This window comes from Magnolia sinica, chromosome 2 (genome assembly GCF_029962835.1).
Source record: "Magnolia sinica isolate HGM2019 chromosome 2, MsV1, whole genome shotgun sequence".
Classification (NCBI taxonomy): Eukaryota; Viridiplantae; Streptophyta; class Magnoliopsida; order Magnoliales; family Magnoliaceae; genus Magnolia; species Magnolia sinica.
In genome coordinates this window covers 56171971-56199558 of record NC_080574.1, presented here as the reverse complement: position 1 = coordinate 56199558, position 27588 = coordinate 56171971, and the positions used below count along the sequence as shown (strand labels likewise).

General features: G+C 38.1%; 1 long non-coding RNA gene across 2 annotated transcripts; it reads right to left on the bottom strand.

Moving 5' to 3' along the window:
- Positions 1-1123: 1123 nt before the first annotated feature.
- Positions 1124-27175, bottom strand: LOC131237130 (uncharacterized). 2 transcript variants are annotated; one of them, XR_009167056.1, is made up of 8 exons: positions 26783-27175; positions 26361-26613; positions 24861-25052; positions 4564-4638; positions 3644-3984; positions 3533-3564; positions 1645-1707; positions 1124-1573 (listed from the first exon to the last, which is right to left on the bottom strand). It is a non-coding gene; the product is annotated as an uncharacterized LOC131237130 (long non-coding RNA). The 2 variants fall into 2 exon arrangements; XR_009167055.1 differs by lacking the exons at positions 24861-25052; positions 26361-26613; positions 26783-27175 and adding an exon at positions 4839-5216 and having other exon boundaries at positions 1124-1394; positions 3644-4730.
- Between the last annotated feature and the right edge of the window lie 413 nt (positions 27176-27588).

Genomic DNA, 27588 nt, shown 5'->3' with positions numbered 1-27588 from the left:
AGGTCAGGTCGAAATCAAAAGTAGCTGACCCATAATTTTAATGAGTTGATACTAGCCCCTATCCAAATCTGACCTGTTTATCACATGGCCCAAAGCCATCGGTACCCAATGAACCTAACCCAATTTTAATGAGCTTAGGTTCAATAAATTTATCTATAATTTATTTATTATTATTATTATTATTTTTTTGGTCCTGCGTGAGTCAAGCTAGGTCATTTACGTGTATTTCCTGCCTTTCGCAGGAAGTTCCTAGAAACCTGCGAAAGGTCCTGCATGGAAACCTAGGTGAGGCCCACTGTGATGTTTGTGAGAAATCCACCCTGTCCATCTATTTTTTAAGACGCTGGAAACCAAGGTGAGGCCCACCGTGATGTTTGTGAGAAATCCACCCCGTCCATTTATTTTTAAAGATCATTTCAGGACATGGACCCAAAATTGAGCCGGATCCAAGACTCAAGTGGGTCCAAAACGTGAGGATTGAATGTCCATAGTTGAAATATTTGTGGGGCCACATAAGTTTTAAATCAGTACAATAATTGTGTTTTCAGTTCATCTCAGTAGGAATGATGCCTATGAAGGTATGTATGTAATTTAAACATCACTGTCGACCCAGGGAGGTTTCAATGGTAGGAATTTCCTTTCCTCCTTTTCCTTTGTGCGGCCCACTTGAGTCTTGGATCCTTCTCATTTTTGGTCTCAGGTCCTAAAATGAGCTCACAAAACGGATGAATGGGGTAGATTTCTCAAAAACATCACGGTGGGCCCCACCTAGGTTTCCAGCACAGAAACTTCCTGCTGAAGGCTTTGGCAGGAAATCCGCGTCCGCTTAACCCATTAATACCCTACGTGGGTTGGCAACCCAATTCCAAGCCACTTTTTTAAATGTACATATTTTTAGCTCAAACCTGACCCACCACCGAATTAGTTTCGCTTGAACCCACCTCAAAAGCACGTTAGGTCAGTTAACCAACCCGCAGGCCAGCCCATATTATAACAGGGCTAGGGCCGACAATGGGTCTATATTAGGCCGAAGCCCAACTCATTTAGGTTGGCACTCAAACCCACAGGCCAACCTAGCCTGTTCATCGCCTAATGCAAAGTAAATAAATAACAAGAAAAGTTCAAAAGTGTAAAATAAAAATAAATACAAATAAACAAAATTTAAAAATAAAAAATAAAAATTGAGAGAAAAGAGACAAGAGTTAAACACGAGATACCAAGAACATAATTTAAAAACTTGGCATGAAACTTCTTAGGCAATTGCAGGACTCAAGCTCTCAGCAAGTGCAATTATGGGTCCCGGTCCTAGTTGAAATGGGGCCCAATGGGTCATGTCTTGATTCCAAATACCACGACAATCAAATTGAACCATTGTTGGGGGAGAGCAATACCACCTAATCCGTGTGGTCCTTCTTTGGCCTTTTCTCGTGTGAGGTCTATTTGTACTTCTTTGGGCTTTTCTCATGTGAGGTCTATTGATTCCAAATACCATGACAATCAAATTAGGCCTGGAACCTCTCAAAATGAACTTGCTGCACAACTCCATAACTGACCATACCAAAACATATATTTCCTATTTTGATATTATGGCAAAAAATGAGGAAGAAGAGAGACCTATTTTGATATTATGGAGAGAGAGAGTACCAGTGTCTTGCACCCTCAGGTTGGCTAGGGTCAAGCTTGATCTGTTTCTTTGTAATATCATTCCTATCAGGAGATATAAATACATTCTGCATCATTTAGAACAGATTCTCCAAATACTAATGCATAAAGGTTCATCATATCTATACCAAGTTCTTACACATAGAAAGCACATTGCCATGTCAAGTGACAAATTCACAAAACTAACAAAACCTTTCCTCCAGAGAAAATCCACAAAGGAGAGGTAAGAGGCAAACTTTAGAAAGATATACCAGTTTCCAATCAAAATCTTAATAGATTATTGTTAACCCAACAAAGAGAAATTTTCTGTTTCCAATCAAAATCTTAATAGATTATTGTTAACCCAACAAAGAGAAATTTTCAGAAAATTCAGAAAATGCCAGATTGTCATTAACCCTTGTATTTTCAGGTCAGGCTAAGGCAGCTCACCACATGTGTCGACATGGCAGATTGTCATTAACCCTTGTATTTTGAGCCACCGATAACAGAATCATCCTGATATCGATGCCAAATACATGTTTTAAATAGGTACATCCTAACATGAGCTAGAGAAACCGGTATGAGTGGATGTCACACGGACATCATGGAAGGCCACAACTTGTTATAACTCTCAAGTCAATCTAATGGTCCAAGTGATAGGCTGCATCATCCCTGGATCAATCCTAAAAAACACATTATTCTAACCATCATGCTAGTCAATTTTGAGCCACCGATAATAGAATCATCCTGATATCGATGCCAAATACATGTTTTAAATAGGTACATAGATTTATGTGGCTAGGCTTCACATATGTGTGGGATTTGCAAAATCCTCTCTCAACAAACGTGATTAAATCCTCTCAAATGATATTTTCAGCATCTATGGGATTATGAATCTTATCTTTTGATTAACTTCCAAAAATCTATTAATTCAAATATTAAAACAATTCCTAATATATCTATAATAAATATAGCTGTCAATGGGGACCTGTACCAACAGATACCCAATGAGCCCGGCCCCCGATTTTAATGGGTCCAAGTCCCATCTTTTGGACCCATAAAGAAATCAACTCGGGTTCAAGTCTCACCTTTTGAACTCAATTAAGAACTTGGTCTACTTGAGTTTGGGCCAGGTCCATGAGTTAAAGTCTGCTCAGGTCGGGTCTATGTTGGGTATACTTAGTTTTAATAGTATAATTAATTAAATGATGAAGAGAGCGCATATCAAAGCGGGATGTGTATGCGTGATCTAATCCATGTCTTATTTTCCCTGAACCCAACTCAAAAACTAAATTTAAAGACCTGATGGGTACTTAATGGGTACCCGAACTCAATCAGTCTTGGTCTAGGTCTTCAAAAATGAAGGCAAGGGTAGTGTTATCAATGGGTACCCAAAGTCAAGCGTACCCAATGAACCTGACCAGATTTTAACAAGTTCAGGTTCAATAAATTGGACCCGTTAAAAAATCAGTTTGGGCTTGAGCCTAGACAAAGGATTTTTATCCATACTTTTTCTTTATTTTATTTTGAGTTTTTGGTTTGGTCAAGCCAAGTCATCTTGCCCAACCCTTTAACCTATGTGGACGGGGTTCAAGCCAAGTTTGACCCATTTTCTTAAAAGGCCATATGTCTAGCTTGAACCCGACCCGCCACTCAATTAGCTTGGTTTGAACCCTCCTCAAAAGCGATTTGAGTCAGTTGACCCATAGGCCAGGCCGACCTAGGCTAAATCTAGCCTAAGCTCGTCAGTGAGTCCTTACAGGCCCAAGCCTATTCAAGTTGGAACTCAAAACCCACATGTCAATTTGGCCTTTTGATTGCATAATGCAAGATAACTAGTAAGCAAAGTTCAAAGGAAATGGTTTCCTTATCTTCATGGATTATTCCATACCTCGCCTCTTTATGTTCTTCGGTAGTGCCACACTGGAAAAAAAAAAAAAAAAAAAAAAAACAAGAAAAAGAAAAAGAAAAAAGAGTTAAGCACATAATACTGATAACATACGTTTGGTTACTTGGCATGTACTGATAAATAGAGAACTGCATCAATAAAGAAAGTAGATGCCCTCATCATTGTGTTTTGACTCAACAATTCCAACTGAATCATTTGGTCATGATTCCAATTGAGACTTGGATGAGTCACCGGCAGCTTGGGCAAGTCATCATCAATCCTTGGTCCCCATCCCTCATCAATCGAAAGTAAAAACACAATCACATTTATTAGTAAAAATGGACCTATGTTACCATCATTTCCTCGGATGAAAGTACCACCATGCTTATTTTTCAGTTGACCATTGATTTATTCTTCAGTTTGCTAATATATCCATCCAATCGAGCTTAGAATACCTGCCCAAGGATAAAGCCATGCCAAAAGCCCAACTCTCATCGTTAATGATAGTACCTAAAATTTTCAAAGAAAATGAAAGGAAATATATGGTCTGTTCAAATTTATCTATGGGACCTGGACCCCTTAAAGTTGTGCCAGGTCCATCAAGTACCCAAACCCTTCAAAGAAAATGAAAGGAAATATATGGCCTGTTCAAATTTATCTATGGGACCTGGACCCCTTAAAGTTATGCCAGGTCCATCAAGTACCCGGACCCATGGGTCCAGGTACCCATTGACATCCCGAATGCGGGATGACCCAAAAATCTCTTCGATTGAATATATCAATCATATGTAAAGATTTTATTGGTTATCTATCTACCATATAAGAAACATCGTATAAATAGTTTGAATTATTCGAAGACAACCCAAATTCAAAGCCTAAACTCTCAAACATGTTTAAAGAAATAGGCAATTGTGATCATTGATCGGGCATCAATCCTTGGTCCCCATCCCTCATCAATCAAAAGAAAAAAAAAATCACATTTATTAGTAAAAATGGACCTATGTTACCATTATTTACTCGGATGAAAGTACAACCATGTTTATTTTTCAGTTGACCATTGATATATTCTTCAGTTTGCTAATATATCCATCCAATCGAGCTTAGAATACCTGCCCAAGGATAAAGCCATGCCAAAAGCCCAACTCTTATCGTTAATGACAGTACCTAAAATTTTCAAAGAAAAGGAAAGGAAATATATGGCCTGTTCAAATTTATCTATGGGACCTGGACCCCTTAAAGTTATGCCAGGATCATCAAGTACCCGGACCCATAGGTCCAGAACCCATTGACATCCCGAATATGGGATGACCCAAAAATCTCTTCGATTGAATGTATCAATCATATGTAAAGATTTTATTGGTTATCTATCTACCATATAAGAAACATCGTATAAATAGTTTGAATTATTCGAAGACAACCCAAATTCAAAGCCTAAACTCTCTCAAACACATTTAAAAAATAGGCAATTGTGATCGTTGATCAGGCACATCACCTCATCTCAACCCTCTCTACAAAATGGAACCTCAATATCACCTTCGTGTGTTGGATTCGGTGCAATTCTAGATTGTTCCTAGTGGGGTGGCCCATCTGAGTGGATTTTTAGTGATCTTTTGTATGTACAATGAACTTACCACATGATTGACAGATCCGTCACCAACCTAAAATCCAAACACACATTAGGTTTCTAGAAAATGTGGCCATATAAACGACTATCAAAGAATAGAAATTCAGTAATGGAACCCCTTTTTAAGAATCCAATTGTTGTTTTGGACCTAGACCCAGCCCATAAAAAATTGAGTTTGGCCTAGGTCATGTTGAAATCAAAATCACCCGACATATCAATTTAATGGGTCAATACGGCCCTACCCAAATTTGACCCATTTATCACATAGGTCGCATTAGGGCCAGTAGGGCTGTCAATGGGTTCTCGAAGCTAGGGCTACCTGATAGATCCCATCCATGAATTCGACCTAATTTTAACGAGTATAGGTCAAATAAAAATTAGGTCGGGTTAGCATGCAACAAGACAATTGAAGTACAAGAATAACATCCCAAACTAGTTGCTTGAAATACATGATACTACTAGATAAAACATAAATGGACCATGGACAGCTAAACAATGTAAAAGACAAGTTGCTTGAAATCTACCAGATAAACTCACAAATGGACCGTGGACAGCTAATCAATGCAAAAGATCATAATTGATATACATCTGGAAGTTGACTTAGGGGTTGGGGGCAGGGGGAGAGAGAGAGAGGCTAATTCCCTAGTTTTTTTTCCAAGAGGAGTTCATATTTATATTGTCACTCTTCCTGTGCAACATCCACAAACAACAAGAAAATTGTAAATGAGTAAGCAAGTTTCAATTTAAAAAGAAGATTGATCATAGGCATGGTCTTTCATGGTTTGCAGCTCAACTAGACTATTAAAGCATACCCATTCAGCTCTACTGTAAATGATCTCAGCACTCTTTCCCTCATAGAACTGCTCAACACCATTCAAGGCATCTAAACACATACTTGACCACTTGAACGCAAGATTCCGTAAAATTATAATATTGGACAACCATCTAAGACTTCTTACTCAAATAGACATCATTCATTAGTATTGCGTTTTCATAAACATGCTATGACTACTATTTAAATTGCAATTTTTTGTGCAGGTGTGCTCACCTACAAGTTTTCTAGCCAACTCCCTGACAGATTGAAGAACAATATCTGGATATGTTATTTAATTCATGCATCACAGATGTAGCAACAGTTGGTGTAGTTGATGGAAATAACAAGGAGGTTAGCTGTCAATTTGCAACTTGATATTAATATAATAGCATTTGGACCCTGGTCCCTACATCAATGAATATGGGTACTGTTTTGGTCGCTTTAAAATTTTCAATTTTCACTATATTGAATTGAGAAGCGTTGTTTTTGCATCGCAAATTTTAGTCTATCATAGGAAAAAGGCATGTTTACCCTTTTTTGGGTTTGGGGTATTCATTACATGGAAAGAAAACCAATCCCCCGATGCATGGACGTGCAACACCCTCCCTAAAGCAGAGACATCTTCGCCTGCCATCTGAAATAGAAAATAGTTGCCCCCTCCAATTCTGTAGTCTAGGAAATTCTGGAGAATCAACAAAAGCACTAGAGAGCCAACAAAAGCAACCAGAAACAACAATAGCAGATGCAACATGGTTAAACAAAATGGCAACCTCTAGGCAAAAGGCATGTTAGTAGATCTTTTGCCACTTTTCAGGGGTTGAGCATTCATTGCATGGAAGGGAAACCAATCCCCCCAATGCATGCATGGACATGCAACAAAGGCCCAAGCTTTTAAAAAAGGTTGGTCCAATCCTAAAAACAGTTTGGTTAGAGAAAATGGTATAAAAGAGTAGCCCAATTGGCTTACTTCATATGGCTCGAGCTTTTCAAAAGGTTAGTCCAAATCCTATAAATGGTATGGTGAGGAAAATGGGACATCATACAAAAATTTATATTACTTGAAACAAGCCGAGTGATCAACGATTTGGATCACTCCGAAGGATCAAATCATGTGAACTATTTGTACCACTAAAACCGTAATTTGTGAGATATTAATGATTTGGATTAATGATTTGGATCATTGAAAATTGCCAATTATGGATGAATGATGCACTAAATTATCAGCTGATCAAATTCGTGGTTTGATCCACTAAACATTGTCCAAGCTTTTCAAATGGTTAGTCCAATGATGCACTAAACATTTCCTTGTAAAGAAAGGTAAACAAATCAGGGATTTGCGTGGATGTCCCACTTCAAATTCACAATCCAAATATTTAAAAAGATACACAATATGGTAAAAATGCTTCAAGTTAGCAGATATAAACTCTGGCATGAATGCTAAATCATGTATGACTCTACATACATAGTCATAGTAATTCTCATACATTGGGATTGGTTCGTGATGAAATTCAACTGACCAACACAAACCTGAACGATGCAGTCAACAATTGGGCAAGTCAGAAGAAAACTTATTGATCACAGTAAATGGGCATAGCATGGAACAATCATGAACCAAGTCTCCCAAATGCTAGACAAAGGGAGCCCTAGATTTTTGTAAGAACTTAGAGAAATACATACGGCACATTTTATCATTAAAAGGAGAAAGTTTCAATGTATGTGAATAAATAAATGGAAATAGATCAATATATCCCATATGTTTGATTTGGTGAGCATTTTTAAAAAAAATCATTTTCTTTCCTTTTAAATCATGTTAAATCAATGTCAAATTGTTACAAATACATGATTTTTCATGTTTTGAATGAAAAATCATGGATTGGGAGCTTCAATTTTAAGATTTGGAGGATATGAGCCAACTTGTGGAAAACTGGAAAAAAAATCAAAAATCAAAAATTCCTAATTTCTCACAAATCAGTTGCAATCTTTGTATCTAAACATAAAATCAAACATGTATGTAACTTGATCCGGTGATTCTTTTTCTTCTTCTTCTTTTTTTTTTTTTTTTTTTTGAATGTATTGCTTGTGTTTGCACATATCTTCTTACATTTATAAATTATATTAATAGACTTTGAATATACTTGCATCAATTCGGTTAGACAATGCATAGATTAGGACCCCATACAAATAAAACCTATAATGTGCACTTGTTTTTTTATAATGTTTTGTTTTTCATTGAAAAATTCAACCAATTTCCCAATGTCTCCCCATGTTTACAACAACAACGATACATTATGTGATACAACCGATATATCTCATGCAATAACCGATGGGTATCTGCATCCCAAGGGTGCGATACGTAATGCGATACTGATATTTCAAACACTGGTTAAGGCTACGAATATTGTCTTTTTTTAGCATTAGGTTGTACTTCTTTTCTTGCCTTTTGGCAGTGCTTTCAATAAAATCTTTGTTATCTCTCAAGGAAAAAAGTAGTGTATCATGAAATAAATTGGGCATGCCTTTATCCAACAGAAACATTTGTGTATCTTAAATGGAAGGCATTGCACTTTTCATAAAAGAAATTTCAATATAAAATTAAGGATCGATGGTTATTACTTTGATTCCATAGCTAATCAACCCTTGTGTAAAGTGGTGTGTGATTTTACCTATTGAAGATAGTCCAATTAAAAGGAAGCTATGTTCACGCTCATGAGACCTTACCCCAACCCTTTCGTCAATGATGATAGATAATGAAATTGAGGGTTAAGATTTCAAGAGTCTCTAGATGTGAGGATTTATAAAAAAAAAACTTTTGGAAGTTTATTTTATTATATAATGATAGGGTGTCCCCACCCCATTACGGCGAGATTATTCCCTACAGATGCATGCAATCACCCGCCAACCACGTATATCAAGTAATTAGGAGGGAGGGAAATCGAACTCATGTCTGTGGGGAGACAAACCATGACCAAAGCCGTTTGCCCAAACTTGTGAAGAGAAGGGAATCGAACTCGTGTCTATAGGGAGCAAACCCATGACCAAAACCATTTGCCCAAACTCGTAATAGGTAATCCACGGGAAGGGAATCGAACTTGTATCTGTGGGGAGCAAACCCATGACCAAATTTGTTCGCCCAAACTCGTGACGAGTAATCCACAAGGAGGGGAATCGAACTTGTGTCTGTGGAGAGAAAACCCACAACCAAAGACGTTCGCCTAAACTCGTGACGTGTAATCCATTGAGAGGGGAATCGAACTTATGTCTGTAGGGAGCAAACCCACGAATAAAGTCGTTCACCCAAACTCGTGACGAGTAATCCACGGAGAGGGGAATCGAACTCGTGTCTGTGGGGAGCAAACCCATGACCAAAGCCATTTGCCCAAACTCATGATGGGTAATCCACGAGGAGGGAAATCAAACTCGTATCTATGGGGAGAAAACCCATGACCAAAGTCATTGCCCAAACTCGAGTAATACACAAGGACGAGAATCAAACTTGTGTCTATGGGGAGCAAACCCACGACTAAAGCTATTCGCCCAAACTCGTGACAGGTAATCCACACGGGGAGGGAAATCGAACTCTTGTCTGTGGAGACAAACCCATAACCAAAGCCATTAACCCAAACTCGTGACGGGTAATCCACGAGGAGGGGAATCAAACTCGTATCTATGGGGAGAAAACCCACAACCAAAGTCATTTGCCCAAACTCGAGTAACCCATGGGGAAGGGAATCGAACTCATGTTTATGGGGAGCAAACCCACAACCAAAGCCATTCGCCCAAACTCGTGATAGGTTTTAGGAAGTGAAACCTCACATCTTTTGAATCCTTAGATCTAAGTAAAAGAAGAAAAAAAAAATGATTGGGGTAGGCTCATCCTTGACTATGGATTTGACTATCCTTTTATTGGAGGTGAATGATATTCGGCATTTAGTGAAATTGTGTATTATGTGCTTAGGGTGTAATTAGCTATATGTGTAAACTATCAAACCTTACTAAGATCAAGAGTATCCTAAAACAAGAAAGACCCTTAGCATGAAGATTAGCTTACTTAAAAAATAAAAAATAAAAATCATTCATAATTAGTATTTTCAAATAATCTAATTTTTTAGAGATCGGGAACTTAACCTGTATATGAAGTTTCATTTATTGATAAAAGGTCATTCCAACAAAAAAATTTAGGACATTATTTAGTTTTCACCTACTTGGAAATCATGCTCAAGAACCATCTTTTGTTTAGATTCTTCTTACTTTTTTAATTTTCTTCTTCTTCTTCTTCTTCTTTTAATGTTCTTCTTGCTTCTTGCTCAAGAACCATCATTTGCCTAAATTCTCCTTCTTTTTTCTTTTCTTCTTTTTAGTTTTTATAGTTTCCATTTTCTTTTTATGTTCTTATTTCTTGTTTTGTATTTTTTACCAAGTAAAACTTGAAACAAGGGAAATAATTTAGTTATAACCCATTCCAACTTGCATTCTTACATGGCAGGTGTTGTAGATGTGTGTTTTCTCTCGTAGACTCTTTAATTTTACAACCCCTCATTGGTAAATCCTTACCATTTTAATTAAAATATTATATAAATTCTAACATACTCTTATTCCATGGTAGAGGCTCATAATCACAATTTAAGGTCATCTTAGCAAAAATATTTTTTAGAACATTTATTTTGATGATAAATGGTCTCTCAAATTTAGGTATTGTAGTTAAAGGGCTTTTTTCCAGTAATAGTTGAAGGGCACTATCATTGTACATAATGTGTGATGCATGACACATGATTTAATGCTAGCATGCAACATGGAGATTATGAAAGAGTCCATAAAGTAATTCAATTAACAAAAGATGCTAATCCACCAAGTAATTAAGAGTAAACAATAAGAAATAAAATCTAATTTGACCTAAATCATATGCTCGCATGCTAAGAAATCACATAAATCAATTAAAACTAAGCACGATGGAAGGATAAAACTTCCAATTTAACATAGGCACATTCCACACTCAAGGGAATGACTAGTAGGTTTTATGAATAGGGTTAGGAAGGGGAAAATCTGAAATTTGAAAAATTAGGGTTCATGAGAATTGGGGATTTTGGAATTGAGGATTTTGGAAATTGGAAAAAATAGGAAATTGAAGATCTAGGGTTTAGAAGGTTGTAATGAAATAGAAAATAGGAAGATAAGAGAAGAAGAAGAAGACTACCTTTCGAATAAAAGAAAGAGAAAGGATGTACCTTGGGGAATCCACCACCAAACAAGCTTCTACCCTTCCACAGTTTAATTGAAAGGGAGGGTTTCTCACAAATCCTAAAAAAAACTGAGGAAAATTTATTCACATAAGAGAGCTTCTCTTCTCTCTCTCTCTCTCTCTCTCTCTCTCTCTCTCTCTCTCTCTTTCCTTCTTCTCAAACCTCCACTAGGGTTGGAACTCCACTCCCCTTGTGGTTGTATAATTAAAAAAATTTAGAATTAAAATTCTGCATAATTATAACTATGTCACTTGCTTAATTGACCCATCATCCAAAATAAGAAAACTAAGACATATATTATCAATCTCAACCATCAAATAACTCTTAAAAATAACAAAAAAAAACATTAAAAAAATCATCAAGATCAGGGTCCAAGGGGCCCAGATCTAAAAGATCTGGTGGCCCAATGGCCTGAACGACAAGATCCAACGGTCGAATCGACACGAAATAGAAATCCTATGACTAAAATGATCTCATAAGCAGCCCACATGCATCATCCCAAGGTGGGGTCTTCCTGATGCACGTCCAATGCATGTGAGGTCTTTAAAATGACCCGGTGTGCCCCATCTGGAACTCGTCTCCCATCCATAAAGAAAGTTCTGCTGATGTGGGTGATCGTCTCCGTCTCTGGTACACTCAAGTAGGTCCTCTGATGTCCCCCATCAATTCTCCCCGGCTGAGAAGAATTCATAATTAAAATTCAGCATAATTACAACTATGCCACTCGCTTAAGTAAAGTGGCCCATTATCCAAAATAAGAAAACTAAGACGTATATTATCAATCTCAACCATCAAATAACTCCTAAAAATAACAAAAAACATTTAAAAAAATCAAGATCTGGTGGCCCTATGGCCTGATCGACAAGATCCAACAGTCGGATCGACATGAAATAGAAATCCGATGAATAAAATGATTTCCCAAGCTGCCGACATGCATCATCCCAAGGTGGGGTCTTCCTGATTCACGTCCAATGCATGTGGGGTCTTCAAAATGGTCCGACGAACCCCATCTGGAACTCATCTCCCATCCACAAAGAAAGTTGTGCTGATGTGAGTAATTGTCTCCGTATCTGATATACTTGAGTAGGTCCTCTGATGTCCCCATCAATTCTCCCCAGCTGAGAAAATTCACTACTGGCGAAATAAAGCTATGATAACGTTCGAGGAGGATAAGATCAAGGTGTTAGAACTTTGCCTCGTAATCCAGGTGTTGTCTGACTCTGGCCTGTTCTTCCACTTCACGAGGTATTTCTAATATCCTACATGGCAGGTAGAGACCGCTTGGTGGTTCAAAACATCCTTGATCTCTTCTTTCTAACCGGGTAGTGATGGAAAAGAAAGCAATGGGTGGGAAGTAAAGTCTGATAAAGGCCATGGGTGGGGGACAGGGTCAGGGACACCATCATCTGAGATAGGAGAAAGGTTTGTAGGAGGAATATAAGATAGATGTGTGGGTCCATCACAAGGCACAAGGTTCTCCGCGTTAAATGTTGCACTAATGCCCATGTCAGATGGAAGATCCACCACATATGCATTAGGGCCCACTGTTGTCAAAATTTTATATGGACCTGCACTACGGCATGCAATTTCCTCACAGTTCCATGTGGGAAACGTTCGTGCCTAATGCAAACCATGACGTAGTCACCCACTTGAAACTCCTTAAACCTACGATGCGAATCGGCATAGATTTTATAATGTTGATTACTAGCATTAATGCGCTTCTTTATCTCACTATGCAAATCATGAATATGCCGTACAAATGCATCTGCGGACTCAGATGGCCTATGCGAAACGGACATGGGTATGAGATCTATATGCGTTCTAGGCTTGTACCCAAATACTATCTCAAATGGACTCATTCCTATGGACTTATTGATGGAATTATTGTATGCAAACTCGGCTGTGGGTAAAACCGCATCCCATGTCCTAATCTGGTCTCCCACTAGACATCGTAATAGATTTCCTAAGCTTCGATTGACAACCTCCGTCTGACCATCAGTTTGAGGATGGTATGCCGAAGAGAACTGTAACTTAGTCCCCATTATGTGCCATATGGTTTTCCAAAAATATATCATAAACCATACTTCTTGATCTGACACAATAGTCTTCGGCAAACCATGTAGACGAACTATCATCCCAAAGAATATCTTCGCCACGTTAGTGGCATTAGACATTCTAGAACATGGGAGAAAGTGAGCCATTTTCGAAAAACGGTCCACAACTACAAAAATGGAATCGTGCTTTTTAATCATGACTTCATCACCCATAACAAACTCTTTAAACCTATGGCGTGAGTCAGCAATCATTTTGTATATTTCATTACTTGTATTGATTCTTTTTCTAATCTCCACATGCAAGTCATGCATATGTTGTGTAGATGCATGTGCAAAATCTGAAGGCCTATGGAACACAGACGTGGGCATGCAATCTATAGGGGTCTTAGGCTCATCTATGCGGACCATGACGTAGTCACCCACCTGAAACTCCTTAAACCTACGATGTGAATCCGCTGAGATTTTATAATGTTGATTACTAGCATTAATGCGCTTCTTTATCTCACTATGCAAAACATGAATATGCCGTGCAAATGTGTCTGCGGACTCAGATGGCTTATGCGAAACGGGCATGGGTATGAGATCTATAGGCGTTCTAGGCTTGTACCCAAATACTATCTCAAATGGACTCATTCCTGTGGACCTATTGATGGAATTGTTGTATGCAAACTCGGCTATGGGCAAAACCGCATCCCATGTCCTAATATGGTCTCCCAGCAGACATCGTAACAGATTTCCTAAACTTCGATTGACAACCTCCGTCTGACCATCAGTTTGAGGATGGTATGCCGAAGAGAACTGTAACTAAGTCCCCATCATGTGCCATATAGTTTTCCAAAAATATATCATAAACCATACTTGATCTGACACAATAGTCTTCGGCAAACCATGTAGACGAACTATCATCCCAAAGAATATCTTCGCCACGTTAGTGGCATTAGACATTCTAGAACATGGGAGAAAGTGAGCCATTTTCGAAAAACGGTCCATCTACAAAAATGGAATCGTGCTTTTTAATCATGACTTCATCACCCATAACAAACTCTTTAAACCTATGGTGTGAGTCAGCAATCATATTGTATATTTCATTACTTGTATTGATTCTTTTTCTAATCTCCACATGCAAGTCTTGCATATGTTGTGTAGATGCATGTGCAAAATCTGAAGGCCTATGGAACACAGACGTGGGCATGCAATCAATAAGGGTCTTAGGCTCATCTATGCGGACCATAATGTAGTCACCCACCTGAAACTCCTTAAACTTACAATGTGAATCCGTAGAGATTTTATAATGTTGATTACTAGCATTAATGCGCTTCTTTATCTCACTATGCAAAACATGAATATGCCGTGCAAATGTGTCTGCGGACTCAGATGGCCTATGCGAAACGGGCATGGGTATGAGATCTATAGGCATTCTAGGCTTGTACCCAAATACTATCTCAAATAGACTCATTCCTGTGGACCTATTGATGGAATTGTTGTATGCAAACTCGGCTGTGGGCAAAACTGCATCCCATGTCCTAATATGGTCTCCCAACAGACATCGTAACAAATTTTCTAAACTTCGATTGACAACCTCTGTCTGACCATCAGTTTGAGGATGGTATGCCGAAGAGAACTGTAACTAAGTCCCCATCATGTGACATAGAGTTTTCCAAAAATATATCATAAACCATGCGTCTCGATCTGACACAATAGTCTTCGGCAAACCATGTAGACGAACTATCTCTCCAAAGAAAATCTTTGCCACGTTAGTGGCATTAGACATTCTAGAACATGGGAGAAAGAGAGCCATTTTCAAACAACGGTCCACAATTACAAAAATGGAATCGTGCTTTTTAATCATGACTTCATCACCCATAACAAACTCTTTAAACCTATGGTGTGAGTCAGCAATCATTTTGTATATTTCATTACTTGTATTAATTCTTTTTCTAATCTCCACATGCAAGTCATGCATATGTTGTGTAGATGCATGTGCAAACTCTGAAGGCCTATGGAACATAGACGTGGGTATGCAATCTATAGGGGTCTTAGGCTCATCTATGCGGACCATGACGTAGTCACCCACCTGAAACTCCTTAAACTTACGATGTGATTCTACAAGGATTTTAGAATGTTGATTACTAGCATTAATGCGCTTCTTTATCTCACTATGCAAAACATGAATATGCCGTGCAAATGCATCTGCGGACTCAAATGGCCTATGCGAAACGGACATGGGTATGAGATTTATAGGCTTTCTAGGTTTGTACCCAAATACTATTTCAAATGAACTCATTCCTATGGACCTATTGATGGAATTGTTGTATGCAAACTCGGCTGTGAGCAAAACTGCATCCCATGTCCTAATATGGTCTACCACCAGATATTGTAATAGATTTCCTAAGCTTCAATTGACAACCTTCATCTGACCATCAGTTTGAGGATGGTATGCCGAAGAGAACTGTAACTTAGTCCCCATCATGTGCTATATAATTTTCCAAAAATAACTCATAAACCATACGTCTTGATCCGACACAATGGTCTTCAACAAACCATGTAGACGAACTATTTCCTCAAAGAATATCTTCGCCACGTTAGTGGCATTAGACATTCTAGAACATGGGAGAAAGTGACTCATTTTCAAAAAACAGTCCACAATTACAAAAATGAAATCGTGCTTTTTAATCATGACTTCATCACCCATAACAAACTCTTTAAACCTATGGCGTGAGTCAACAATCATTTTGTAAATTTCATTACTTGTATTAATTCTTTTTCTAATCTCCACATGCAAGTCATGCATATGTTGTCTAGATGCATGTGCAAACTCTGAAGGCCTATGGAACACAGACGTGGGTATGCAATCTATAGGGGTCTTAAGCTCATCTACAATCATTTAGGTGTCTTCGGCTTATCTACTCGTCTTTCCAAATTCACTTCCTCCCTAGGTCTCATTTGATCGTGATGAAGGTTTGGTAGAGTCAATGCGTGAATATCCTGCATGGGTGTAAGCTCATCCGGTATGTCCTCTGGAATAACAACACTGGACTCCTCCAATACTGGACTCACCTCAGATGGCATCTCCATAATAACCTTAGGTGTGACATCACTTGCCATGTGGGCATGCAATGTCAAATCAGTTTTAGTCTTTCTTTCGGACTATTTGGCATTAACTATACGAAGAGACTCAAGCTAGAGTTTTATCACACCTTCAGGACCACGTTTCTTGACGTCCACCTTCTTTTCTAATGTGCTTTTAGGCGGGAGAGACTTCAAGACAATCCTTTTGCCTTCATATAGAAACGAACACGTATTCGAGTGATCAAACAATGTTGCCTCCTTGTCATACAACCAAAGCCTATCCAAAATGATGTGGCCTATATCCATAGGCAAAACATCATACCACAACGTGTTTGTATAGGAACAAAACTGGATGGGAATGAGACAACGCTGAGAAACCAGAATTGAAGATGCGTCAACCCATGAGACTCGATAGGACTGAGGGTGAGGAACGACTAGCATACCTAAGTGGTCCACGGTGTAAGCAGATACCACATTAATGCAACTGCCACTACCAATGATCACCTTGCAGTTTTTGCCAAAACACTTGGCATAAGTGTGGAAAATTGAATTCTGCCAATCATCATTTTCTACAATTTGGCTTAAGGTGAGGCTAATAATTGCAAGTGGCATAGTCTCAAATCCTTCAATTTGATCACCAGCTTGTGATTGGACATCTTCCCCAGTGTCGGGGTTTGCCTGAAGGGAGGCTTCAAGCCGATTGATACATGTATTGGTCACAGTCAATTGAGTCGCAATGGTCTTATTGCGTGCTTCAATAGCCGTCAAACGATTGTAGATAGCGTTAAGGGCCTCGACAATCTGTTCTAGATTCATAGTGGGATGTAAGCCGAAACCACGTTCTGAACGAGTGGGCATACACAAGGACATCGTAAAGGAAACCCTAGGTCCTAAGACAATGTGATGACAATGATAGTACTAACCTAGAGATCACGCTAGACAGACTAACCAAAAAATTCAGCAAAATAGTAATTTGAGGGTAGCAAACTGAAAATTCAGCACGGGTGTAATCCAAAAATTACAAGCTGAAAATTCAGGAATATGGCAACCTGAAATTACTATGCTGAAATTATAGCAATGGTATAGGTGGGGATGCGAATTGAAAATTCAGCAATATGATCCTATATGCAATGCATACTCAATAACCCTATATGTGACTAACCTAGATGCAACACAAAAATCCTATGTCAAACCTATTCTCTGTTACCAAATTTAATGTAGGACACATGATTTAATGCTAGCATGCAACATGGAGATTATGAAAGAGTCCATAAAGTAATTCAATTAACAAAAAATGCTAATCCTCCAAGTAATTAAGAGTAAACGATAGGAAATAAAATTGGATTTAACCTAAATCACATGCCCATATGCTAAGAAATCATATAAATCAATTAAAACTAGGCTCGATGGAAGGATAGAACTTCCAATTTAGCATAGGCACGTTCCACATTCAAGGGAATGACTAGTAGGTTTTATGATTAGGGTTAGGAATGGGAAAATCTGAAATTTGAAAAATTAGGGTTCATGAGAATTGAGGATTTTGGAATTAGGGATTTTAGAAATTGGAAAAAATAGAAAATTGAAGATCTAGGGGGTTAGAAGGTTGTAATGGAAGGGAAAAGAAGAAGATAAGAGAAGAAGAAGAAATATACCTTTCGAATAAAAGAAAGAGGAAGGATGTACCTTGGGGAATCCACCACCAAACAAGCTTCTACCCTTCTACAGTTCAATTAGAATGGACGGTTTCTCACAAACCCTAAAAAAAATTGAGGAAAATTCCTCCACATAAAGGGAGGGCTTCTCACAAACCCTAAAAAAACCGAGGAAAATTCCTTCACATAAAAGAGCGTCTCTTCGTCCTTTTTTTTTTTTTCCTTCTCAAATCTCCCTTAGGGTTGGAACTCCACTCCCCTTATAGTTTTATAATTAAAAAATTCGGAATTAAAATTCAGCATAATTACAACTATGCCATTCACTTAAGTAAAATGACCCATCATCCAAAATAAGAAAACTAAGATATATATTATCAATCTAAACCATCAAATAACTCCTAAAAATAACAAAAAAATACAAAAAATAAAAAATCAAGATCAAAGTCCAAGGAGCCCAGATCTAAAAAGATCTGGTGGCCCGATGGCCCAATCAACAAGATGCAACGATCGGATCGACACAAAATAGAAATCCTATGACTAAAATGATCTCCTAAGCAGCCCACATGCATCATCCCAAGGTGGAGTCTTCCTGATGCATGTCAAATGCATGTGGGGTCTTCAAAATGGCCCGCGGGCCCCATTTGGAACTCGTCTCCCATCCACAAAGAAAGTTGTGCTGATGTGGGTGATCGTCTCCGTCTTTGGTACACTCAAGTAGGTCCTCTGATGTCCCCATCAATGTATCACATATTAGAATTTTTTGTGGACCTCCTGCTTAGCTACTGTAGTCAGTTTTTTCCTCCTCTCTATTCAGTAAGTCTAATTGAGCAAGATATCTCATTTTATCATTAATGTGGATCCCTAATCAAATAGAAGGTTTAAACTACTCAAAACCTAAATGCACGAGTACGGCAAGGATCATGGAAGTTGGCGATTAAATGAATGTTTGGACAACTAAATACGAACCCAATCATATTAAAGGTTTGGATCACTGAAAATGAATCAACTTTAGATGACCCATGTAAGTTAATCACATGCAAAAAAATAAAAAATCATAACTTTACAGATTAACTTCCTAATCTCTAAAAAAAAAATAGATTATTTGACAGCAACTAATGAATTGGTAGTCAAGGATACCTAAAAAGATCTTGTTCGACCATGAAATCTTGAAATAAGTTGCGACTAGACTCCGAACAAATAAATTTGAAGCATGTGGCATCTATCAAGGATTGTAAAACATCAACATATTGGATGCCCAGTTGGATAACTTCAAGTGACCCGAGCACTTCAAAAGGTTGGCTCAATCCATTGAATAGTTTGGTTAATGAAAATAGGACCAATTGCACAAAGTTTTCAATTATTAAAAACAAGTTGAGTGATTGACGGTTTGGATCACTACAAAGGGGCCCAATCATATGAATGGTTTATACCACTAAAAACAGAAGGAGAGATACAGATGGGTTTGAATCATTGAAAATGGACCCATTGTGAACGACTCAAGCACTAATTATCTCAAATGAGCAAATTCATAATTTCAAATGTGCAAAGGACTTTATAACATTGATTACTTTGATCACTAAACACGAGCATTTGCATATTCATGGTTCAGATCACTAGAAATCAACCGATCAAATAAACACATGTCCATCATCCAAAAGGTTTAGATTAGCCCATTGTGCATGATTCACATACTTAATTGTCTCAAATGGGTGAAAACACAATGATAGATCCACCAACAGTTGTATCACATCAACTGTTTGGATTTCACTAAATATAAACCTTAGAATATTCATGGTTCACATTAGCAGTATATCAACTAGACAAGACGGGCGATAAAACAATTGCTTGGATTGTTGAATATGAGCATATGCATATCAATTAATTTGAATCAATATAAATGGCCACAATAAAACGAAGGCTTTAGATCACTAAAATGGCCCAAATTATGTAAAGGGTTTGGATCACTTCGCTTAGATTGCTAAAACATGGGGCTTAGCATATTAATTGATTTGGATCACTGAAAAAAACCTCAATAATACGAAGGGTGTGGATCACCAAGATTACCCAAATTATATAAAGGGTTTGGATCACTTAAAAAAAGCAAACAATACGAATGATTTGGATCACCCCAAACAACCCAAGCATTACAAAAGGTTACCACCCAACCGGATCACTTCAATCACCCAAGAATTTGAAAAGGAAGGCATATCCTATGAATGACTTGGTTAACGAAAATGGGATCATTTCTATAAATAGTTTGCATCATTAGAATCAAGCTGAGTGATTAACGGTTTGGGTCGCTATAAAGGAATCCAACTAGAAGAACGATTTCTACTAGTAAAAACGAAACAAAAGATATTAACAGCATAGGTAATTAAAAATGTGCCCATTGTGCATGACTCATGCACTCAATTGTCTCAAATGGGTCATTAGAAGCTAGCTAAGTGATTAATTGTTTGGTTCACTACAAAGGGACCCAACCATAAGAGCAATTTTTGCTAGTAAAAACAAACTAAGAGAAATTAATGGTTTGGATAATTGAATATGGGATCATTGCGCATGACTCATGCATTCAATTGTATCAAATGGATGAAAACACTACATGGGCTATAAAACATTCGCTTGGATTGTTGAACATGGGCCATAGCATGTTCATGGTCAACATTACTGGTATATCAATCCTACCAACATGCGCTATAAAATATTTGCTTGGATTGTTGAACATGACACTTAGCATATCAATTAATTTGAATCACTAAAAAAAGGCCTCAAGAATACGAAGGGTTTGGATAACTAAAAGGGATAAAATTATATAATAGGTTTGGATCACCTTCCATGGATTGTTGAAACATAGGCCTTGGAATATCAATTGATTTTGATCATAAAAATGGCCTCAATAATACGAAGGGTGTGGATCACTAAAATGGCCCAAATTATATGAAGAGTTTAGATCACTTAAAAAGAGCTAGTAATATGAACGATAATTTGGATCACTACGAACAACCCAAGCATTTCAGATGGTTAGCCCAATTGGATTAATTCGAATGGCCCAAGCATTTTGATGAGGACATCACGCGCGCACACACGCCACCCCTACGTACGTACGCATGGAGGAGGAGGGCCCCACCACGTCCAGGGAGGGCCTCCTAGTTAAAAGACTGTGTTTTGGTTCGTGGAGTGGGCCCAATAGTCATGTAAATCCCACCATGGGTTCTCATGATCGCAACCCACTATTCTAATTAATCTAATACTTTGGGTTTTGCCTATTATTGTTATTAGGAATATCATGGACGATTTAGATTGTGTGGATTAGTTGTTATTTTTTATTACTTCGTCTCCAAGTAATATGTTGCGCACATGGCGCGAGTTTTGGGGTATAGGGTTTTATTATAAATAGGCACCCCTTATAGTCTTTTATTTCATGGGGTACTACGAAGGCTGTCGGCGCCGGATTCGGCGATCGAAAATTTTGTGAGCCCGGTTTCCAAGTTTGGGGCGTGACAGAATTTTGTGTAATTGTTTCTGAACTAACATGATCTAAAGCCTGAAAATCTTGCACATCATATTTGAATTTCATGTCATGCATCACATTTCAAAAGGTTGGCCCATCTTACAAATGATTTGGTTACCAAAAATGGGACTATTCTTATAAATAGTTTGCATCACTAGAAGCGAGTGATTAACAAGTTTGGTCACTACAGTGGGCCCAACCATAAGAATGGTTTCTATCAATAAAAACATAACAAGATATATTAATGGTTTAGGTAATTGAAAATGTGCCCATTGTGCATGACTCATGCACTCAATTGTCTCAAATGGGTGAAAACACAACAGATCCACCGAGTTTTGTATCGCATTGACTATTTAAATCACTAGACATGGGCCTTAGCATAATATTCATGTTTGACATTAGTGGCATATCAATTCAACCAACACAAGCTATAAAACACTTGGTTGGATTGTTGAACATGAGCTTAAGCATATCAATTAATTTGGATCACTGAAAATGGCCTCAACACTACGAATGATTTGAATCACAAAAACAAGCCAAATTATTAAAGGGTTCGAATAAGTTTGCTTGGATTGTTGAAACATAGGCCTTAGCACATCAATTGATTTGGATCACTAAAAACATCCTGAATAATACGAAGGGTGTGGATCACTAAAATGGTTAAAATTATATAAAGGATTTGGATCACTTAAAAAGAACCAATAATATGAACAATTTGGATAATTCCAAACAACCTGCGCATTTCAAAAGGTTTGCCCCATTAGATCACTTCAAATACCCCAAAAGCATTTTAAAAGGTTGGCCCATCTTACAAATGGTTTAGCTACTGAAAATGGGACCATTTGAATAATACATCGCATCACTAGAAGTGCGTAAATGATTAACGGTTTTGGTCACTACAAAGGGATCTAACCATGAGAACGGTTTCTACTAGTAAAAACAAAACAAGAGATATTAATGGTTTGGATAATTGAAGATGGGCCCATTGTGCATGACTCTTGCACTCAATCGTCTCACATGGGTGAAGAAAAAAACAGATCCGTTGAGTTTTGTATCACATCAACTATTTGGATCACTAGACATGAGACTTAGCATAATATTCATGGTTGACATTACTGGTACATCAATTCAACCAACATGGGTTATAAGACATTTGCGTGGATTGTTGAACATGAGCCTAAGCATATCAATTACTTTGGATCACTAAAATTGGCCTCAACACTACAAATTGTTTGGATCACTAAAACATGCCAAATTATGTAAAGGGTTTGGATTAATTTGCTTGGATTGTTGAAACATAGGCCTTAGCATATCAATTGATTTGAATCACTGAAAATGGCCTCAATAATATGAATGGTGTGGTTCATTAAAATGACTCAAATTATATAATGGGTTTGGATAACTACAAAGGAACCTACCATAAGAATAGTTTCTACCTTTAAAAACAAAACAAGAGATATTAGTGGTTTGGATAATTGAAAATGGGCCTTTCATGTATCACTCATGCACTTAATTGTCTCAAATGGGTGAAAACACAATCACAGATCCACCAAGGGTTGTGCCAAAAAATAGGTCACACCATATGAACGGTTTAGATTGTTGAAAACAAACTCTACCATATTAACAATTTGAATCACCAGACACTAGCTAATCGTATGATTAGTTAGATTGTTGAAAATGAACACAAGGATATGTCAAGATTCCTCCCATAATGAATTCTTGTGCTTGTGTAACCCAACAAAGATTATAAAACACTAATTCATTGGCTTAGTAAATAGAAGCCTAAGTTTACCAATCGGTTTTGATCCAATCATATGAAGGGGTTTAGATCACTTAAAACAGCCAAACATATGAACAATTTCGATCCCTTGATTAGGCGCACGCATATCAAAGGTTTGTGTCATTGAAAAAGAGTCCAATAATAAGAATAATTTGAACCACTAACAAATTTGGTGCATGTAGCCCCCACTAATTGATTTGTTGATTATAAAACATATAGATGGTTTGGATCACAGAAACAAAGCAATCATATGAATGGTTTGGATTAGTAAAAACAAGTCCAAACATTTGAATGGTTTGTAGCACTAAATAAGGGCCCTAAGATTGTAACAGTATGGATCACTGTGAACCAACACAATCAAATGAAAGATATGGATCAACTTAGCATGTCAATTACCATCAGTCACTGAAAACAGACCCAATCATATAATGAGTCTGAATCACTAAAAGTTGCTCAAATCATATTAAGCATTTTGATCAATGGATATAAGGCCAATCATATGAAAAGTTTGGATCCACTGAAATGGCCCAAGCGTGTCATAGGTTTAGATCGCTGGAAAAAGGCCAACTCATATGAACAGTTTAGATCATCATAAATAGACCCAACCATATTAATGGTTTATTCAAATTGAACAATTATGCAGATAGTTTTGATCTCTGAATGGTCCATGTTATATTAACGGTTTGGAATATTGAAAACATGCCCAATCGTGTAAAAGATTTGTAAAACAAATAAGGACTCTATTGTAAGAACACCAAGGATCACAAAAAATCAGATCAATCATATGAACAGTTTGGATCATTGAATATGATGCCTACTCTATGAATGGACTGGATCCCAGAAAACAAGCCTGCTGCAATTGATCTAGTCAACAAATGTCCTGAACAATAAAAGATCCCAAAACTTAATGGCCAACCAATTGATAGTTAAGAATGGAAATATCTCAACAGTTTGCATTCAATGGCAAAAGGTCAAAATATTCTATGACTAAATTCCTCCACCCCTAAAAACTTTTAGTGTATGTCGCATCCAACAAGCATTGTAAAACATGAACAGATTTGATTGTTGGACATAGATCTTGGCATCCAACAAGCATTGAAAAGCATCCTCATTTCAACACCTAACCGGAATACCTATATGTTTGTACCTAAGCTACAAGAACAGAGTTTTAAATCAAAAGTCAATCTACAGAAAGGCTTTAGAAGTTATGAGACAATTGTTTTAGTTCAAAACAGGTTACCAGCATCCTTATAGGAACTACGGATTGGTACATCATATGAGAAAGTGGGTTCAGAGATCCAAAAGTTCCATGTAACTATCACATAAATGTTCAAATGGAATCAAATAGCTATCACAGTTCTTGCTGCAGTCTGTGTAATTCTCTCATGTGATATAAGACATTCAGCTTTCAAATTTGTCACAAGCATGAATATGATCCTAACTGTGTAGAAAGTGGCACTCTTAGTTCTTATAGTCTAACTATGCATTTCAAAGAATGGTGAAAGAACACCTATGCATAATTTCCAGTAGAGTGAGTGAATCATATTGATGGAAGTAGGACCTGGAATTAAGACAATCAAATAAACATACCGTGCTTGTAGAAATATCCCCTTTGGATACCCACGAACCAACTATAAATTCTGGAGCTGCTAGATCACCAACACTGGATTCTATAGTAAGGTTCAATAGATTCACAGCAGTTTATGTAGGGCTTTTCGTCAAATTAATTGTGATGAATTCATCCTCAACAGCTGCATAGATTGCTTTGTTCTGGGAAAATGCCTACAAAAATCCAATGCAAATACATTCCCTTAAACCCTTAGGGCCTGTTTGGATGCCTGTAAGTTATTTTAAGTTGTAAGTGACTTACCTGTAAGTGACTTACAGGTGAAAGTTACTTACAGGTAACCTGTTTGGATGTAAGTTGTAAGTCACTTACAGGTAAGTTACTTTTTCTGTTTGGATAACCTGTAAGTTACTTACAGGTAGAAAGCTGTATATTCACATCGAGCATAGCTTAGATTGGGGAATCGTTCTAAAATGTTATAATCATATAAAAAAACATGGGATCAAATATGTTATTTTGTTAAGCCCATCAAGATGAATATTTGAGATAATTATTAAGCTAAACCAATCATCAAGTGGGCTATAAAAGTGGGCCCACGAATTCAAAAAATCTATAATATGGAGTAATAACTCAATTTAAGCATTGAGAATAAACTTAAAAACATTAATAGAAAATCTAATAATTAAATTACTTGCATTCCAACTGTGCAATCTGATGTAATTTCCAAGGGCCAGCGCATCATCAATCCCACTCTATCATCAAAGTGTTTCTCATTCTCTAATGAGGAGTTTGATGCTCAGGATCTAAGAGATTCACCAACACTGATGTAGATCGTTAAATTACTTGCATTCTAACTATGCAATCTAAGAGATTCACCAACACTGCAAGTACATCACAGGATCACCAACCACAGGCCACAGTGAGACCAACCAGATAAACGATCTACAGGATCACCAACCACAGGCCACAGTCCCTGACGGTTTCATGGGATGCTGCATCACATGGTCTGTTCGGATTAGAGGCCCATGACACGTGTGAAAAAATACGCAGGTGCGTATAAGTGACTGTTTGGATGCCGGCGTGCCTTATAGAGTAAGGCCAAACCACTCCCGTTTTCAAAGGAGAAAAAAATGGGTAGATGAAACCCTACCGTTTTAGGAGGAGAAGAGACGGAAGGCAGTAACTGCAGCGAGAGATTGCAGAGACGGAGAGATATTTGGTGGGTTCGTGCATTTCTCCCTCTTCCCCTCTTTTTAAAAATTTGACCGTTGAGCCTGTAAGTGACTTACAGGGAAGTGACTTCCCACCCCCATCCCCCTGCAGTTTTTTGGTAGATTTGCCTGTAAGTGACTTACAGGTTGTAAGTTACTTACTGGTGATTTTTCTCCCCCAAACACCACCTGTAAGTGACTTCCCTGTAAGTCACTTCCCACTTACCCAACTTACAGGCATCCAAACAGGCCCTTACAAAGATTTCTTGGAAGTCTAGAAGAATTGTAACACACATCATTGAGGGTGCTTACCGGCGGCAACATTTTCCAGAGACAGGCCTCAGAGCCATCAATTTGGAACTGTTTGCACCTCATCAGCAAAAGATTTGTGTTCTCGACACTGGTGGCAGAAGATGAAGCCAGCAATTGTGGAGGATATACACTTTGAGAACCTTAAATCCGTCTCAAGCGATGCAAACACTCCCAAAATCCAGCATGGAAGAACCCTTGTTGACCATCTTCCACGCCAGGCAAACTATTATCAATGACACTATCTTGCTGCCACCTTTTTAAAAGAAATTAAAAAAGGAGAGAGAGAGAGAGAGAGAGAGAGAGAGAGAGAGAGAGAGAGAGAGAGAGAGTAAAAGTTGTAGAAACAGAACTTCATAGAAATTCAACCATCAAAATCCCAAAAAGCACTGAGATGCAACAGATCAAAGCAACAAAATGCTCACCTGAAATTGGCACATCGCCGATGACATCTTGAGATGGAGCCACAAACATCGATGATGGAGATGCTTCCGGTTTTCCAGACCCCATATCTACTCATGCTCTAATCCAAAAGCCGGTGATCGAGATCTGAAGGCAAGGATTGGGAACGTTGCTAGGGTATCCCAGGATTCAGGTATGTCACCCTGTTTTTCTTGTGCTGTGAAGATGCCGTAAAAATCGAGGATGCCAGGGGGGCGTTCCTGTTTGAGGAACCCGTTTGGAAGGATAGAGTCCTTAGACGAGAGAGGGAGGGTTACAGAGAGAACACGGAGAGAGAAGCTAGGGAGAGGGAGAGGGAAATGGAGAGGAAGATGGAGAGAGCACGGACGGAGAGGGTCGAGAGAGAGAGAGAGAGAGAGAGAGAGAGAGAGAGAGAGAGAAGCCAGCGAGAGTGGGGATGGGGAGAGAACGGACGGAGTTGGTCGATCAAGAGAGAGAAAGAGAGAAAGAGCCGTTGCTTTCTTGAGACAGATTTGAACTGGAGAAAGATGAAGTCCGCGAGATAGCTATCGGACGCGGATTTCCTGCAAAAGGCTGAAGCTACTGACCGTTTGAGTAGCGAGACTCCCTGACGCTATCAAGTTCTGTATGCCCGACCATGACGTATGTGTTGTATCCACACCGTTCGTACATTTGGAGAGATCATTTTAGAGTATGATCTAAAGAATGAGGCCAATCCAAACCTGAAGTAGACCCACCACAGAAAACAGTAGGGAGAGTCACAGAAAACAGTAAGGAAAGTGACGCACACCGTTGAAACCTTTCAAAG